General features: G+C 33.3%; 1 protein-coding gene across 4 annotated transcripts in view; it reads left to right on the top strand.

Annotated features, from left to right (window-relative positions):
- The window catches only part of LOC111505089 (uncharacterized), a 312,186-nt gene that overhangs the window by 270,389 nt on the left and 21,394 nt on the right, over nucleotides 1–20,403 (top strand). The window lies entirely within an intron of this gene.

The raw sequence follows: 20,403 nt of genomic DNA, 5'->3' as shown, positions 1-20,403 counted from the left end.
ATATATGCGGCTTCTTTGAATTTTCTCCTAAACCAGTGTTCCTCCTTGTGGGTGATTTCAGCTTGAGACCGCTTGATGTTATGTTGCTCTGCTATTACTGATTTGCTGGTTTCTTTTCGCTGTGTGTATTTCTTGTGCTCGACAATGCGAACTTTCAATGGCCTCTCAGTTTCACCGGTGTATGACTCTCCGCACTCGCAGGGTATCCGGTAAATTTTTCATGTCTATCAGATGATGAGCAAATTTTCTCGATTGACCCAAAATCCATTTTATGTTTAATAGGATGTTTTTACAAATTGGAAGGATTGAAAAATAGAAAAAAACTAAAAAATATCCATCATATATGCAGAGAAGTTTTGGATAAGTGTGTTCCCTATAATTTTTGTTCGGTTGGTTAGGTTATTTCCGTGCTTCCCTTGTCCATCGAGAGAAGATAAAGTTGTGTGACTAGAGAATAATATGATAAATAGCAATTATTTTGTTGAAAAAATGATTCGAGAAAACATGCTTCAAAATTAACAACGAATGGTAGTTTTTTAACACGCTTTTATTAGCTTCACCTATATGTATGTATGTATGTATGTTCGTTTGTTTCTTTGTAGCTCTCAAGCTCGGGATCTGTATTTGACAAAATTATCGGCATTATTGCTTGATCTATTCGTGGGCAGATGGCGCTGTACGCAACCTCCTTGATATATCGACATTATTGCTTGCTCTATTCGCGGGCAGATGGCGCTGTACGTAACCTCCTTGATATAATTAGAACTCACTTTACATGTATTTCTTCATTTGAAAAAAAGTATTTTTTTCATTAACACGCGCGCCTGCTGCCTTATTTGCAACCCTCCTTTGCGCGCCTGCTTCCTTGGGCTGGGTAGCTGATTTTCAGGCTCCCTCTCCGGAATCAGAAAATATCAATGGTCATTCTAAACAATTTTTTTAAATAGCTTTTTAGTGCGATGTTCTTTAAAAAGGTGTTTTTCAGTTTTTTAAACTATATTTATTAATTTTCCATACCTACTACTGGTAGGCTACCAGAAATCTGATATAATGCCAATGCAAATTTTGTTTTTAGATTGTTTAAATATTTTCGATAATTCTTTAGTGTTGTTGTTTTTGTGGTATTCATACAACTATTTACCCATATTTCCATTTACTCAACACCTCACACAATACTTTAAAATAATGTTAATGAGAAAACTTTATTTTCACATTTTCATTTCATTTTTGAACGATCTTTTCAAAATTATGAAATGATAGGCAAAATAGTGTATTTTTTTAAACCCCTATTTATTCATAACCGTATCATTATTTGTATACATCGATTAATCTTTTAATAAATACAAATTGTCTAGGTACTCAGTTTTATATCCGCTCTAACATAGATCCAGATTTGAAAACGGCAATAACTTTCTCTTCAAAGAGTGGCGATTCTAAATATCGACATCCCGTATGAGTTGATAAGACACTGCAGAATGTCGTCTGCTATAATTAGACCGGATTTATAGCACTCATCACCCGTACTACCCATTAAACCGACCAACAACACAGGTGAAAGTATCTAGAAGTAGGTAACTGTGTTAACATCCCCGCATACGGATTTCTCTGCATCTTTCTCGTTCTGTTCCGTTTACAGTTACCAGCGGAAGACAAAGACCAGGAAGACCACATGACCGTTTTCTAACGTAGTACCCCACTTTACCATCGAGTTCTTTCTACTCGTCGTGGGTACTGACTACTATGCGTATCTCATGTCCGAATTGACACCACTCTTTAGGTGTAAGATCATCCCCTCTTGACGGTTTTTGGGGGTACATGTCAAGGACGTCGTTGTCAATGTTGTGTTTTTGAGTGTAGGAAGGGGTTTGGTGAAGTTTTTGGTGCTTCCGATTGTGATATTTGCGTAAGTTTTCCTAATCTATCGATCATGGTTTCGGTGTGGTTATAACTTATCAATGTGTTTTATCTTAATTAGCTACTGAATTACTTTGTTAAACAATGGAGTTATTTCGTTTTGTCGACACTATTATCGAACTGCATAGTTGTTTTCAAAGACCAATTTATTTGCTAAAATCATTCAAATCTCAATCTAGAAAAAGAATGGTTAGCAAGCACATTTGTTCATTGTCTGAAGAGACAAATGATTTTTTTTTTACATAAATGGAACCTAATGGAAAATTTTATCAAAAACACAACGAATGACAGATTGAAAATATACTGAGTATTTTTATAATTTATATTGACAACTCGGATGTAATGAAACAAGAGAAGACCGATGTGGAATTTGAATTCTTTCATTTTCTGAAAATACAAAAATATGTGACAAATCGATTCAGTGTATTTGCAACCCTCTCTCAACTAGTATTGCCTTAAATTACGAAATATACTTTGAAATGATATTGCGTTTGAATACAATTCAGACAAAAATTATTTAACTTGTCTGTAACTGAAACAGTAAATCCATGAAATAAAGCACATTCATGGTTCACGACACATTTATCTGGCCGCACACAAGTAGTTAAGACAAAATCAATCTCAAGCTTAGGTAATTAAAAAAAACCATGTTGTTCCGCAAGGATCAGTCTTGGGTCCAATTTTATTTGTACTAATAACCTGACGATGCTTGACATTACAGGAAATGTCACCCTGTTCGCCGATGATACCTCCATACTATGGCATAGTGATAAGCAAGCTGATATTCATCATATCATTAATTCAGACATAATAAAGGTCAAAGAGTGGTGCGACTCGAACCTTTTATCCTTCAACATATTGAAAACTAAGATGGTGTTCTTCAAATGTGCAGTTGGTGGTTTAAATCACCAGATTATTAAAAACAGTGTTTTTTATAAATTTATGGGACTATACATCGACAACGGTCTCTAATGTCAAAAACTTGAATAAAAAATTGTCCTCTGGTTATTATGCTGTGAAAATTACTGCAAACGAACTAGGATAGCCAACCGCAAAGACAGTATACTACTCCTCGATAGAGTTACATTTGCGATACGGTATCCCATTCTGGGAAGTGTGCACTGGTAATAATGTCCTTCAAAGTGTTTTTGTTTGACAAAAAAGAGCCCTTAGTACCTTTGTAAATTAAAATTTCGCGATTCGTGCACATTTCACTTCAAGCAACACAACATACTCACCGTAGTGTCTATATTTATACTTGAAACAGTGTGTCTCATAAATAAACACAAACAAAATTCCATTACATGCCCCACCCGTCAAAGTAACCATCTCAAACTAACCTTATCTTCTTCCACTCTTGTTAAGGATTCAATTATATATATAACGGTTGCAAAATGTACAATCATCTTCCAAATAGTATTAAAGATATACCGTCCACCGCCAGTTTCAGAAAAGCAGTAAAAAGAGTTGTTTCCGATAATACCTATTTTAGTTTGGAAGAATATTATGTGGATAGAATAGAATGATAAGTAGATCAAAACTATACACTTTGATATCATATATCTTCTATTTTTTGTTATATTTTGATTTTCAAATAAGTGAACGATTGTTTTTATTCAATTCAATTTTATATGATAGTGCCTGTTTTTATACATTTATCAAATGTTATTTAATTACATTTACATTTATATATACTGGCTCAGTCAACAAGATGTTATTCTTTATTAAAGCATATTTCGATTGATTGATATAATCCATCTCACTCAAATCTTGGAATCTCCAAAAACTAGCTTCAGTGAAATTTACAATATCCACGGTATTGTATACGCAAATAAGTTATTCAATATGGAAAGATACACATCTTAGTCGAAAGATTTTGACTTATTTGCAAAAATAGAATTTCCAAAACGATTACTTCAACAAAGGATACATAATGCACTGGGAGGAGTACAATTTTGTATTGTTTTTTCAAATATGTAGGAAAACAATCATTCATTTGTTATTTCAGTAAGTAAATAACTGGAGTATACATTAATTTGATGAAAATCCGAGACCTAGATCAAAATATTTTATCTTGTTTTATACAAAAACAAAACTTTGGAAATTATTGAAGTGCCTTCAACTTTTTTTTTCGTGTCGTATCCATTAACAGTAATAATCATATACAATAGGTAAAATTTATAGTCAAATTTATTAATTTAATTTTTATGACTGATTTCCAATCAGAAAACATATTGTAACATTTATACTATTTTTGTAACGATATTTTTTGTAACATTTATACTATTTTTGTAAGGATATTTTTTCAAAGTGCTTATATATTGTTAGCTATCGACACTGCTGTGAAGATCATCCCCTCTTGACGGTTTTTGAGGGTTAAAAGTCATGGACGTCGTTGTCAATACTGTCTTTTTGAGTGCAGCAAGGTGTTTGATGTGGTTTTTGGTGCTTCTGATTGTGGCATTTCCGGGTTCATCGATATTGGTTGCAGTGTCTTTTCAGTCTATTAATGTGTTTTATGTTAGTTATGGGAACATTATTTCATTGTTTGAACACTAGAATTTGTATGCTCTATAGATAAATCCTTTGTTATATGATATAATTCAAAGATTGGCCGAGAAAATGAATGTTTAGAAGATTTTATCAATACCTAAATTATCATGATATGAACTGCATCGAATAAAAAACAAGTTTTCTTAAGTATATTGAAAAAATATAACCTGGTATATGCCAGATTGAAAATTTACTCAAAACTCACACCTCTCATTGCAAAATGTTGCATATACAGTGCATTTCTTTAATGTCTCCCCCCCTTTTATTTTTTGAACGGGTCAACTAAAAAAATTGAAATTTGGGATAATGAAATTAATGCATGAATACTTTATTTCGAAGTGAAATTGACAGATGAAACTTTCAAGATTGCGACTGGATACCATCTAGAAAAAAAATTAAATGGAAAGGGGGGTCTTATGACACATCTTTTTGAAGCTCCTGACAGATGCTTCATAACCATGAATATAATGTCAATATTTTGAACTACCACAAAATGGCGGAACTTTAAATAAATGCGGAATACATTGACATTTAACTACATAATATGAAGTAATAAGCTTGAGGTCAGTTCAGAAGATGCTCGAAATGGTTGCCTTGAACTTATTGAAATGTGAACAGCTTATCCGATATTTCACGCCGAACATTTTCGAACAGAGTAACGTCAATTTCTCTACAAATATTGATTCTTGCCGTATATCCAATATTGAAGCAGGTTCAGTTTTGTACACCTTTTGCTTCAAATAGTCCCATAAAAAAGTCCAATTGTGTCAAATCTGGCGAGTGGGCTGGCCATTCTGTAGGACCTCGACGGCCAATCCAACCACCGGAAAAAGTAGTATCCAAATAGTTTCTTACTTGTCTGGAGTAATGTTGTGGTGCTCCATCTTGTTGGAATACAATATCCATATCGAATTTATTATGATTCGCTTCGACGATTTCAGTGATGAGAGGGTCAACAGTAGTTTCCAGCATATTCAAATACAGTTCCCATGTCGAATTTTTGATCAATAAATAGAGGTCCTACAATATGGTTTCCCAATATTCCTGCCCAAACGTTAATTTTCTCTGGATATTGTGTATGTGATTCCCCGAAAACGTGGGAGTTGGTGTCACTCCAATAACGAAAATTTTGTCTGTGAATATTGTTGTTTAAAAAATTTACATTCGTCACTGAAACAAATATTGTGGAGATAGGTAGGATGAATTGCAATGGTATCCGTCATGATTTCGAAGAAGAATTCTGTTCTTTGATCAGGGTCACCTTCGTTTTTATAAACAAAAAATAACTTAACAAACCTTATCGGGTTGTTGGAATTGCCATGTGGCAGATAAAAAGGAATATTTCTAGAAATATTTCAAGCTTATTACTTCATATTATGTAGTTAAATGTCAATGTATTCAGGCAATTATTGAAAGTTCCGCCATTTTGTGGTAGTTCAAGATATTGACATTATATTCTAGGGTTGTGAAGCATTTGTCAGGAACTTCAAAAAGATGAGTCACAAGAGTCCCCCATTCCATTTAATTTTTTTTCAGATGACGCCCAGTCGCAATTTTGAAAGTTTCATCTGTCAACTTCACTTCAAAAATTAAGTATTCATGCATTAATTTCATTATCCCAAATTTTTTAGTTGACCCGTTCAAAAAATAAAAGGGGGGGAAGACATTAATGTGTTTGTCTTCCGGAAATTATTAAATGTTCCGCCATTTTGTAGTAGGTGAAGATATTGACTTCATATTCTAGAGTTGTGAAGTATTCGTCAGGAGCTTCAAAATGATGTCACAAGACCCCCCTTTCCATGTAATTTTTTCCTAGATGGCGCCCACTCGCCATCTTGAAAGTTTCATATGTCAATTTCACATAATTAGGTCGAGGTGAGTTTAATGAACCTGCAACGTTTCTATAAGTAGAATTGTGGAAAAGACAATTGAATATAATACGAATTTGGTAAACTATTTGAAATGTAAAATATGTGACTTAAATCTTTATCACACCTCCCTTGGCAAAATAAAAAGAAAAGTTTTTAAAAAAAAAAAATTTTCTTTTTCTTCTAATCACTAAAACTAAATCTAATTACAGTATCTAATCTAATTATAGTATCACTCAGTTGTAATACGGTTTCACTCTGTTTTTATGCACTGTCACTTCTTTATTGTCCACTTTAATCACTATATTCGGTTGTTCGTCTCTTATCACTGAATAAGGACCCTTAAAAAGTTCTAGCATTTTATTAGTAACATTATTTTTCACTAAAATTAAATCTCCTACTCTAAACTCATTACTAGGATTACAGTACTCATCATATCTCTCTTTTCTATTTGTTTTACATTTTAACAAATTATTTTTTGCATCGGCACATGCTCGCTGAAGACGGTGTTTCAGTTCTAGAGGATAGTTATCAAAAGTATACAGAGGATCAATATTTTCACCAATGTTAGTGGGAAGTTTCGGTAAATGCCCAAAAACTAGCTCGTAAGGAGAATATTTTGTTTCTGTATGAACCGTTGTATTGTATGAAAAACACCAAAAAGGAAGCCAAGTGCTCCATGCAGACTTAAATTTAGATGTCTGCATTCTTAGGTACGCGCCTAGATGTTTGTGTGAATTTTCTAAGGATCCTATTGTCTGTGGGTGATATGCACACGAATTGAGTTGTTTTATATCAAGTAATTTACACATTTCGGCGAATACTGAATTTATGAATTCGGTACCCTGGTCCGAAAGAATTTGTTTCGGAATTCCGTATCGTAAAACAAAATTATTAACGAATGATTTCGCTACGGTTACTGCTTCTTTATTTGGTAGTGCAAATGCCTCCACAAATTTTGACAAGTCGCATTGTAATGTCAAAATATATTTATTGTTCTCAATGTCTTGTTCGATAGGTCCTACTAAATCTAAGGATATTTTCTCAAACGCGTATGATGCTGTTGTTGTTATATTCAGGGGTTCTATAAATGGTTTAGAGTGTTTGTATCTTTGGCAGTCATCGCAAATTTTTACAAATTTTTCTACGTCATTGTACAGTCCCTTCCAATTGTAATACCTTTTGATGTTGTTATACATTCTATTGATACCTGCGTGACCTCCTGTATGTAGAATGTGAAAATCATTTAAAATTAATTGTCTAGTTGCTGAATCGTTAATGATTTGGCAGTTGTTTATGAATGTAATTTTTGTTTTCGACTTCTTGAAGATTTTTGAAATATATTTAATTATATCTGCAGATAAATTGTTATTTTTACCGATTAATATTTCTGGAATATTTTCTTGTCCGGACAACTTTTGACAGTCTTTCAACATCTCTCGAAGATATAATGCTGAGCAAGAATCTGTCTTATTTAAATATATAATCTGCAAGCTTGCGTCATAAATTAAATAATCGTTCATGAACTTAAATTGTTTTTCTGACTTCCGTAGTGCATTGAATTGTTGTGAGCTCAATATTTTCAATTCAGTTACGTTATAAGGCTTTTTCAAAACTTCGACAATTCCGGGGTGATCAGTCCTAGTTTCATCGTTTACACTCGGGTTATCCAGCAATCTCTTTGTTCGTGAACGTGTTATAACATTCACAGAGGAATCAATTTTTCTGGACATTTCTTTCAAGTTGTCAGATGGTATTTCTACTCGAGAAAGAGCGTCTGCAACGTTTGAATTGCTCTTAACGTACTGTACTACATAGTCATATTCATCTAAAACAAGTCGAAATTTCGTCAGTCTACTAGACGGTTGATTTGAGCCGTACAAAAATATAAGAGGCCTATGATCGGTCTGTATTACAAATTTTCTTCCATACAAATATGGTCTGTAATGTTTCACTGACCAAACTATAGCTAAAAGCTCTAGTTCAATAATGCTATAATTTCTTTCTGCTTTATTTAATGTTCTACTGGCATATGCAATTGGTTTATTGTCTCCATTACAGAGTACTCCTGAAATTGCTATTTTTGAGGCATCAGTTTTCAGTATGAAAGTGTTTTCAGCTGAAAAATCTGGGTATTGTAAAACTGGAGGTGATGTTAATCTTGATTTCAAATTTTCAAATGCTTCTTGACATTCATCAGTCCAGATAAATTTTTCACCTTTTCTAGAAAGTTTGTTCAGAGGTGATGTTATATGAGCAAAATTTGGAATAAACGACCTGTAATAATTAGCAAAAGCTACAAATCGTTTCGTTTCCTGTGCGTCTTTGGGTACTGGATATTGTTGTAATGCCAGAATTTTTGACGGGTCGGGAGATACTCCTGACGCTGAAATTTTATGACCTAAATAAATGATTTCTTTTCTGAAAAATTGACATTTACTTGGGTTGAGTTTTAAATTTACCTTTCGCAACCTGTGTAAAACTTTCGTTAAATTTTTGTTGTGATCCATTAAACTATTTCCCAGAATAATAATATCGTCTAAGTAAACAAAACAACATTCAAAATTTAAACCTGTCATAGCCATAGTTAAAGCCCTTGAGAATACACTGGGACTTACTTTCGCACCCATTGGCAATCTGGTCATTTGATATTGCCCTGTATTCGTGGTGAAAGCTGTATACTCTCTAGAAGCTGGGTCGAGTTCAATTTGGTAATATCCTTGTGCTAAGTCAAGATGGGAAAAATAAATTGCACCGGAAAGTGAATCTAAAATCTCATTAATATTAGCAATAGGAAATTTTTCGTCTTTAAGACATTTATTTAGTAATCTATAATCAATAACAACTCTCCACTTGCGTTCCCCATTTTCGTCCGATTTTTTGGGTACTATTAGTAGTGGTGACGACCATGGAGATCTAGCAGGTTCTATTATTTTATCGTTTAACATTTTTTCAATCTGTTTTTCAATTTCCAGTTTTTGTGATTGAGGTAGTCTGTATGGTTTTGTGTACACGGGGTTTGTGTTTTCGTTGAGTTTAATTGAATGTTTATAAATGTTAGTTACTGAAAGTATATCATTGGGTAAATGGAAAACGTCCGCGAATTTCGCACAGATATGGTCGAGTGCTCGTTTTTCCTCTCCATTTAGTCCGTCTTTACAAATTGATTTTAAGACTTCTTCCACTCGTTGAACGGATGAAACATTCATGTCGTTGTAAGAAATAATTTCGAACAATTTGGCGTCAGCAATTTTCGGTGAAAAATTCTTAATTTCTACTGGTTCTTCTCGCGTGTTCAGAATTTTTACTGGAATTTCATTTCCGTCTACCGGTTTTGAAATAGATCCGGCAACAAAGACACCTCTGGCTATTTCTTGTGGAAATACTATGCATTCAAAATTTTTGTTTATCTTGAAGTACTTGATTATTTCACAGCGCGGGGGAATACTAGTATTTTTATTGAAGTTGGACTCTATTGGAATTGTAAATTTATTCCCATAAACTGTGAAAGAAAACTCAAAATTTTCATAATCTATGATTGCTGAGTATTTTTTGAAAAAATCTGCACCTAAAATCCCTTGTATGTTATTGTCAAATGATTCTATTATAAAGAATTTATGTGTGAACTCATTTTTGCCGGCTTGTAAAGGTAAGTATAATGACCCTAGCGTATTTGTTGACCCTGAAATTCCGTCGATTTTTATTGTGTCTGAATAATCTATTGTAGACAAGTGTCTGTTTACATGTTTGTGGAAAAGTGCGCTAATCGATGCACCTGAGTCGAGAAGTAAATGAATTTCCTGATTATTGTAATTGAATCTGACATAGTTTAAATCGTGTATATCAAAGTTAGCATAATTTTTCAGACTATTGGCCTCGAAAAAATGTTTGCTCTTGTGAGCTGTTTTGATTTGATTCCTCGTTCTCTACACTATTTACTGAAAACATATTTTGTCTTCTGTTATCTCTTCTAATATTTTGATTTTGTTGGGGACGATAATTTGGTGAGTTTTGAGAGAAACGATTTCTATTCATAGGGTTGTTTTGTCTGTTAACACTATTGAATCTCCCTCGAAAATTGTTGTTTGGGATGTACCTTGTATTGTTATGTCTGTTCGAACTGTTTTGATACCTGTTCCCGTTTTGTCCTCTATATCTATTGTTAAAATTTTTGAAATGATGATTTTGTTTATTTCGAATGTGAAACATAGTCGGTGGTTGATGGTTGTCTTGTGTGAATTCGTCTTTTGCTCCATTAATTGCGTCTGTCAGTGTGTTGTAATTCCGAGCTTTTATAATAGTTCTAAGTTCTGTATTTTGTATACCTTTTGCGAAAACGTCAATTGCTAGTTTTTCATTCTCTTTCCTGAAAATTTCAATAGAATCTGTGTTTTCACCTGCCTGAGCTAAAGTAAGATCTGACATTAATGTTTCTATTGATCTTCCATATTCATCGATACTTGAGTTACCTTGTTTTATATTTTGTAATTTAGCCGAAAGTGTTGGAGCTGATTGCTTTGGCAAAAAGTTAGTTTTTAAATCTTTTAATAAATTTGCGGCAGTGGTATAATTGTTTTTCATTCGGATTTTATCTCTGTGAGATATGCAAGCTTTAAGAACATAATTTATTAAAGATTGTTTGCCTAACGTGTCTAACGTAGGTTCATATAATTCAATTCCCTCTATTAACTGATACACGCCTTCAGTTGTGCCATTTAATTTTGGCAGTAAGTTAGCTGCTGTTTTGAAATCAAATTTGTCTCCACTCATGATTATCTCTGTAATCAAAACTGTATCTATATTAGTGCTAATATCTATTTTCCTAACTGAACTGATCCTATCATCCAAAATATTTTTTACTCTAGTAGATACTTTCTCTAATCTATGTAAATATAATTCTACTTGAGCAATTTCATCCTTAGTTGGCCCGCTATTATTAAACTTATGAACTAATTCATTAATAAGTGAATTAATATTTTCTAACCTCTGATACCGTCTCTGCGTAGCTGCTTCACTTCGTTTTTCGTAAGAATCTTTGCGAAGATTTTCTTCAAATTTCACCAGTTGTTCTTCAGCTCCTGTGAACTCCTTCAGAATATCTTTGCTGCTCATGAGCCCTGGATACTAGCGTATTCTAATATTCTCCTTTTCAGTTGGAATTAATACCTTCTCGAGACCTTCGAAGTTCGCTTAACGCGATTTGTCGTTCCATTGATTTTTTCATACCATCTCGCATTTTCCTCCATATAAAATAAATAATAACAATTGCGATGAATATTAAAATTGGAATTATCATTCCGTCGGTGTGTGTAAATTCGGTGGAACTGGATTGATTTGCATTATTTGATCCCGTGCCAGTAGCTTGTATCTGCAGTCTTTCTTCGTTTGTAACTTTTGATCCACACATTTTTAACTATTTGGTTTTTTCTCTTCACACTTGTTGGACTGGACTGGCAGGATCGCCATGAAATGTTGGGTTTTCCAGGTAGTTTAATTGAAGCCAGTCATTACCAAGAGTTACGTTTTTATTCGTATCAAAGTTAACATCTTACATCGAAGAGTATATGCACACTAATGATTCATCAGAATCGGGGTTATACAGAATTGGTTACTCATCACTTATTATCTAATTGTTATATATTTGAACTGCAAACAGTTCAATGTACTGAAAAGGTTGCAGTAATACATAATTAGGTCGAGGTGAGTTTAATGAACCTGCAACGTTTCTATAAGTAGAATTGTGGAAAAGACAATTGAATATAATACGAATTTGGTAAACTATTTGAAATGTAAAATATGTGACTTAAATCTTTATCACAAAAATAAAGTATTCATGCATTGATTTCATTATCCCAAATTTCAATTTTTTGAGTGAACCCGTTCAAAAAATAAAAGGGGGAATTAAAGAAATGCACTGTATATTTCAAAATTAAAAATAAATATTAATATGAATGAATTTTTGAATACAAAACTACTCTTCCTTCAGATTGGGTCTTTTGAGTCTCCACGTCTCCATTCTCAAATCATTGAATCTTGAAATATACATTTTAGTAGTTTCATTTGTGGGATAATTTCACACCAGTAAATTCACAAGTTCCGGTGTACTACGTCAGCAAACCTGTCAATCAATGTAGAAAGACGGGTAATTATGAGTTTCGAGGATTTCATAAAGAACACAAAGTTGATTCTGGTAATTAAGTTATGCACAAGAAGTACAATTTTCCATTCAAAATTCATATATTATTAGGTAGTTCTTTGATTGACGACTTGTTTATTTTGTGGAAATTCATGTTCATTGATGATACACTATAAAAACACACGTTTGTCTATTTTCCACGATAGTTTTATATTTGTTGACTAGTTTCGGTCATTACACCATTTACAAAACTAAACTTTTTGAAAAGACAAAATAGACAAAAATGTGTTTTATAGTGTATCCTCAGTCATATATTCAAGTAACACTTCATTCTGAGACTTTTAATGGACAGTTTACAAAAGCGAACGGGCGTTTAGCTTTAGCTTCTCTAAGCTTTTATATAAAAACATTTTGAATCATATGATGTTTTACCTACTTCATAACTAATTATTTTTAATTTGAGCTCAAGTTAAAACTAATTAAAAATGTTTATAACAAATATCATGAAAGAAAATCTTACTAGCTCATTGAAAGGACATGACTAATTACCAATTTTCTCATTAGATAAAAGCAGAGGGGTCATTCAGTAAATTTTCGGAATTCCTAAATCTATTAATTTCTAAGCATTCCAAAAGATTGCGTTTTAAACCTTTCTCTGCCGAATGTATTACATCATAGCACAATTTCCGCGATGTGAATCACACTTAGAAGGTGAAACCTCGGTAATCCTCGCCTCGCATAAGTTTCGACTTCTGAGAGCTATCGTTCGTAGGGGAGCGACAGCTGGTTAACAAAACAACCTTCTGTCAAAAGAAGGTCTACAAATGTGGAATTTGTATTCACATTCATGAAACCACTCCTATGTTTTTTTATTCTTTGAGGAAATGTTCTCCCTGTTTGGCCAATATAAAGTTTTGGGCAAGAACCACAAATTAAATTTTTTACTTCTGATCTATCCGACACTGAAGTTTTGTCTTTACTTATTTGCTTAAATTATTATTTGTCTAGTTTTGCAGCATTATTTTCCTTATTGAAATGGATTCGATCAATAGGTTCAGTCGTCAATATATTTAAAAAATAAATTTAAAATATGTTTTTTCCTTTAACCAGCTATCGCACCCCTACGAACGACAACCCTCAGAAGTCGAAACTTGGGCGAGCTAAGGACTAACGAGGTCTTACCTCTTAAAGCGTCCATCGCTTTTTTCACAATAATACTAGTATTTTTCATTCGTTATTGTTTTAAGCTTATTAAAAAAAACATTTTTAACTTTTTAGTCCGATGTTCTCTAAAATGTTTTTTAGTTTTCTAAACTATATTTATTAATTTAAAAACAATCCCGAAACATTCCTCACACACATTCTCCACCCTTGCAATCACTCCAATTAGTGAACAGTCGAATTTTGAGGTCGTGCAAAATTAGTAAATATATTATCACAATAAACTTCTCACTTGATACCAAAAGCGAGTTCATTGTCCGAGACAGAAGGTATGCCAGGTGTGACTGACTCGCGGTGCACCCACCTTGCGGCCTTTAGAGACTTGCACATCGAATGAAATTTACGAAATACTAGTTTCATAATGCAGTGTATTTTTTTCTTCATTTTCGTTTTTCATATTTCAAAAAAAGAATAGTATAATTTTGGAGCCTGCATTCTTTTCTGAATGAAACCATTGCGATGCTCCGGGCGTCTAATTTTTATAAGGCCCTTGTGTAATGCTTCGTCAAAGTTTTCTGATTCCCTAGAGACGATATAATAATAATGAATATGCTTTATTGTCCAAAGAGAAACTCTTATTGACAAAGCTTTGGTGAACATTGTTTTTTGAAAAAAAACGTTGTGAAAATACTCCTTGTGAGGATCAAACACACAGAACAGGACGTTTTTTGTTCAGTCTGAATCATAGATATTTCAATATAGACATAATATATATAATTGTTTAGTTTTCTACAGTATGGATTGGTCATTCACATTCACATACATACACACACAAAATTATTTTTAAAATGCCAAAATAATGTATGAAAACACAAATATATGTATAAAATATGATTAAAAGGTATCGTTATGAAATTCTTGCAAACTATAATACGGCCTCTCAATAAGAAAAGCCTTAATTGAATTTCGAAAGTCAGTACAGTACTACGCATTTCAGGTTGTCAGGAAGATGATTTATACACCTTGAGACCATTATACGAAATAGAATTTTTAGTTAAAGTAGAGTTAGGTATGGGAAGACTTAAATTTAGGGTATGACGTGAGGTCTAATGAGAGACAATTGAGGGAAGTTCTGTTCTATGTTTATGCACTACAAACTGTTTCTAAAATGAATAGAGCATACGGTGATAAAATGTTGTTTGCGTCAAACAAAGGCCTACAAGAATCTCGCCACCTAGCTCTACAGAGAAATCTTAATGACCTTTTCTGCAGAATAAAAATCGACTCGAGTCGAGTTTGATTACTTACCCCTCAGAAAGGGATCCCATATCTTAGATGTGATTCTACTAACGAATAATAGCTGCAGTTAGTCCTAGTTCGTTAGTAGTTATTTTCACAGCATAACATCCAGATGAAAGTTTTTTGTTAAGTGATAGTACGTGGTCCTCACACTTCAACTTATTATCGATTAATAACCCAAGAAATTTGTTGCATGACGTGTTCTCAATCACATTCGAATTCGAAGCTAGAGAAATATTATCAAGAATGCAATTAAAGGATAAAACTTTGGTTTTTGAGACATTGAAAGCTAATTACACCAATCTGAGAGTTTGGAAATACCAGAGCAGATGGCATTATATAGATCAACAGTGTTGGTTTTGTGACATAATATTGTAGTGTCGTCGGCAAATAAAGTAAATTTACCCACTATATCGATGGTAGTCAAGTCGTTGACATAGAGTAGGAATAGAGTAGATCCGAGTACTGAGCCTTGTGGTACTCCGTTAGATATGTCAGAGACATCAGATACTGTTGTATATATAATCCTTTGACTTCTACCCGATAGATAAGATGCAAACCATTTATGAGTAATACCCTCAATACCATAGAGATAAAGTTTTCTGAGCATAATCTCGTGATTAACACAGTCAAATGTTTTGGAGAAATCGCAAAAGACTGCTACTGTGATCTCCTGTCTATTAATGCTACTATTCACTTCATATAAAAATGGCATCATGAGTATTTTTGTTTGACTGAAATCCAATTTTTTGGAACTTAATATATTACCGAAGTTCAAATGTTTGGTTAAACGTGTTTTACCAGTTTTTCAATAATGTTTGCTAACGACGGAATGAGAGAAATTGGGCGGTAGTTAGAAGGATTCTCTTGATCACCACCTTTGTAAAGAGGGATTACAATCGAAGTTTTCAAAAACGAGGGAAATGTTAGAAATGAATGAGTGATTTCCTTCACCAATGAATTTAGAGCAATAACAGGAAGATATGCTGAATAATGCTCGCAATCATTGAACCGGATACAGAGGGGTTTACTTCTCTGGTCCTTGTATGCATCATTTTTTGATAACTCTTCTCTTTCAACTTATTCGGTATGTTCTTCTGTATTACTTGTTTCTACATCGTTTTCCAAATATCTTTCTATATTTGTTACCATTTGCTTCTTGCTTGGGGTTATATATAGAGTCGGTTTCGTCTAAAGGTACATCTTGTGCAATTAGAATTGCACTATATTCTACCATTCTGACTTCTTCAGCTCCAGTATTTAACTTGTCACCGGAGACTGATAGTTTGTGTATCCAAGACAACTCCACGTTGTAAATGAAAGAGTGAAATGTTGGATTCCTATATGTCTACAGAAATTTTTAATGAAACAACTAAATTAGCCACCACAATCTGTTCTGATTTTGCAACATTTATTTCCCGTTGTCTCTTATTGTCGAATATAGTTCATGAGATTTCCTTTTGTCTGGTCTTTCGTTTTCACAAGGTACACATCAGTTGGGGGTTTTAATTGGACCACCAAGATCACTGTTTTTTAAGGACGAGACACTACAAGAAAATCATAAAGACGCTTTAAGAGCGGTGCCTGTGCGAAAGTAGCGATTCACGTTGGATTTGAATCGCTGGAGATTAAATTCATCTGAAAAATCGTTCTCAGGAAGTTTGTTCCACATAAACGCAGAACTCCAAATGAAAGAGTTCTTAAACACTGAAGTTCAAGGTGTACTGAGTTGAACCTCAAAACAATGATCAGCCACAGTCTGTCGCGTATTGCTGATATGTACTGCTCTTGGAGGAATCAAATGTTCCAGACTATGAAGGTCGCCAGTGTTGGCTTTCTTTGTCTGCAAGAACTGCAAACTTTGTCACTATATATGAGTTTTATTCTTTTCAAACTTTCCTTATTCAAGTGGGCAAGTGCCAAAGGTTTTCTTGACTTGCCATATTACATTTACGTAAAGACACGCCTGAAGAAGCTAATGTCTAGCGAAACACGTGTTGCGTTTTTGTAAAACTGTTTAGTGCAAATCTCTCAATAAAATGTATCTTGAATACAGTTTGGCCTTTCACAATCTGCTGAATTGCATTTATCTATTTTTACGTCAAATTTAGCAATATATAAGTTTCCTCTTGATTGCATTTCATTTGAAAGGATTTTTCGGTTGTAAGCTTATCCTTTTTTGAAAATATCTGCATTTCCTTAATGTTCATTCTCTTCGCCGATAAGTGGTTGTGTGTTGATTTTCAAACTATGAGTGCATGGAATGTTATTAGGGATTCTTTAGAATTGCCAACTAATAAAGTAAACTTCCCTTTTCTTCCTGCTATGAATTTATGCCAATTCGCAATTTTTATAACTAATTCTTGCTCGAGCTCCTCGATATTTGTCATCAGATGGCTGACTGTTTCTGTTACTGAATTCTGTTACACCACTGTCTATAATGAATTGAAGGTAGGTTGAGGTACAGTTGATGAAGTAGAGCTGTATCTGGTTCTGCTTCATCAAATGTACCTACCCTCTCTCGTTGTAGTCTGTTTTTCCTCGATAACCACGTCTGTCTCTGTAATCGCCTCTTCTTTTGTGATTTCCATTACGTTCGCTAGTCGACTGACCTTGATTTATTTTTGGGGCAATCTCTTTTGATATGGTCTAATGCTCCGCAATCAAAACATCCTTTGGAATCTCTGTGTACATACCTCTGATTGTATGCACTGAACGAGCAGTCACTTGATTGTTTATTTTGTCTATTTACACCATTAAATTTGATTTCTACATTCAGAAGGCGACCTTTTACGTATTCGAATGTGATTCCAGTAGATATTGTTTCTAGTACTGTTGTCACCACATCGTTCTTGTCTGGAATAGTTGATAAATGAAATCATGTTCTATCATTATCATCCAATTTAGAATTAAGAGAGTTCAGTTCTCTAAGCAGAGTTTCCACTCCCACTATGAAATTTAAATTTGAGGAGCTTTTTTATCACGAAGAGTTAGGAAAACGGGGTTTCCCTCATTATGAAATCACTAGAAAGTGTATTTCTAGCGATTTCATCATGAGTCATTAGAGTTTAAGGATCATTAATGTATTCAATAGGTCGGTACGCTTCCTCAATAACTTCCAGTACGCTGCTTACTCCTTCCTTGTTAAGTAGTATTTTGACTCTAAATTTCCAGTAGAATAAATTTATTCCACTCGACTGTGCTAGAGCTGTGTGTATCTACGCTACTTTTTTGTTCCATATGAAGTTCTAACTTGTAATAAAAAATCTGTCCCTTTTTATTTATATAAATGTTTGACAGTTGTCATAATTTTTTTCTAATTCACATGCTCTGGATGCACACTTATTATGATACAACTTTATTCAGAAAAAATTAGCCATGAGTCATGTCAAAATTTCCGTACACGAATAACGCAGTATAGCCAACCTAACATCTGACATAAATATAATTTTTCAAAAAATTGTATTTATAGAAATTGACCATTTGAGCTATTATTTCTTCAACTTTTCTCTGAATGTTTCACAGATTGAAGATATGAATTTGTGAGATGAAATAGACAAAAAGCTGTGTCAATAAGAATCGTTCCGCAAATAGCTCGAGAAATGAACAACAAAGAATATATACGAACAAACGTCAGTAAATATACAAAGTAACATTAATATTTACATCGACATTCTTAATCGTTATTTTTCATTATTAGTTGTCGATGAAACTAGTTATATCCATAAATTGACTATTTAAATCATAGAAAGAAAAAAGAATTGTTCGTAATTGGGACATACTTTGCTTATTCATGAAATATTGGACACTGAACCTTTTCGGAACATTTCTGTGAACACAGGTAGATAAATTTGAGAAGAGGTACTTTGCAAATTGACAAATCATCCAAAAGTAGCAGATAGTGACCTGTGTAGTGTACAGTACAAATGCGATAACCATTTAATTTTATTCGAATAGGAAATAATATAAATTTTGAAAACAGGTTCAATTTCTTCTGCCAAGTGAGTACTTGTGTTGAGAATTCATTTCCTAGCAGTGTATGTAGTGTGTAATTCAAAGTAAGTGTTTCTAAGCAATATATCAGAAGTATTGTAAGATAATGCATGTTTAGATAAATAACTGCTTCTTATATATCGGAATTATCAGAGGGGGAGTAGAGCCCCACTCTTGGTCGGTTGATGCGGGGGTTGAACTATTCTTTGGGGTATTTGCGTGGGAGTTTGGTAGAGGGGGCAACCTGGAGCATCTTAAGTTTTTGTATGGTCTCGTGGCTTTAATCCAGTGTTCTTTTAGCATTATACTTGTGATTCTACCAGTAGAATTAGGATTTGACAACACACACATTTTTACTGTCAATTTTCTTTCTCTGGGGAGTCACTAACAATCTTAATTTAAGTTCCTGGGGTACCAGACTTGTTGTGTCATCCGCCATCTTGAATTTAGGGGTTGCTTTTCGTTTATTGAATAACTCGTTTCTAATTTTCACACGAAAAAAGGTAGCATAAAAAATATATTAAACTAAATTTTCTACAATTTTGATCGGTATCAATTTTTTCGTAGGATCCTTATTTTTTTATTTATACCTGAGAAGATGTGGGGGTGAACCTAGATATTTTAATATCGCGATTATTATCGATGTTTTCGTATTACTATTTTTTTTGTTTGTTTTATTGTTAATTGTCTTTGAAAATTTGATGTGTCGAGAATGTAATTTGATACAATTATGATGCCGATGTTTTTAAAGGTTCTTATTTTTGAGACGCACGCTTACGGTAAAGGAAAAAGGGGTGTAAATAATCCGTTTCTCGGACAGTATAACTTTTAAAATTGATAAAATAACTTTCATTTTTTTTTCTAGTGCATTTCTAAAAGTTATTTGAAATTTCAATTATGTCTGTTTGGAACTTTGGAACGTATATCCGTCGTCGACGAATATATAGATAGATAAATAGATTTTTATTGTCTAAAATGTAATACAATTTGTCCACAAAAGGTGTCACTTTTATAAATACATTAAATGTTAAAAATATATACAATGTTATTTTTTTAAAGACTATATAGTATTCACAAAAATACAATGAAGAATAAAAATAACAAAAAAAAAACAATAAAAAATATCAAAGGTAAGAAGAAATGTACGAATATATTATCAATGGAACAATACAATTTTAAAATTACTAGATATAAATCGTAGTATACATCGTGGTATACCGAAAGACTAGAATTTGTATGCAAAATACTCTTCCAAACTGTAGAACCACTTTCCCAAAAGAAGGTTCAACACTGATTTTCTAAATTTTTTAAGTTCATTAATTGATGTAATATGTTTGTCTACTCCTATAGATTTGAGACTGCCTGGTCAAAGATAATGTGGGCAGTGGAAGAGCAAGTTTTTTATCGCTATGCGTAGACCTTTCTATATGGCTTTCAAACTTTTCTTCATGTTTGTGAAGTAAGCAGACAGTCTCTAAA

This window comes from Leptinotarsa decemlineata, unplaced genomic scaffold, assembly GCF_025532065.1.
Source record: "Leptinotarsa decemlineata unplaced genomic scaffold, Ldec_3_MD MMD2_tig00026282_RagTag_RagTag, whole genome shotgun sequence".
Classification (NCBI taxonomy): Eukaryota; Metazoa; Arthropoda; class Insecta; order Coleoptera; family Chrysomelidae; genus Leptinotarsa; species Leptinotarsa decemlineata.
This window is presented reverse-complemented; position numbering and strand designations above follow the sequence as displayed.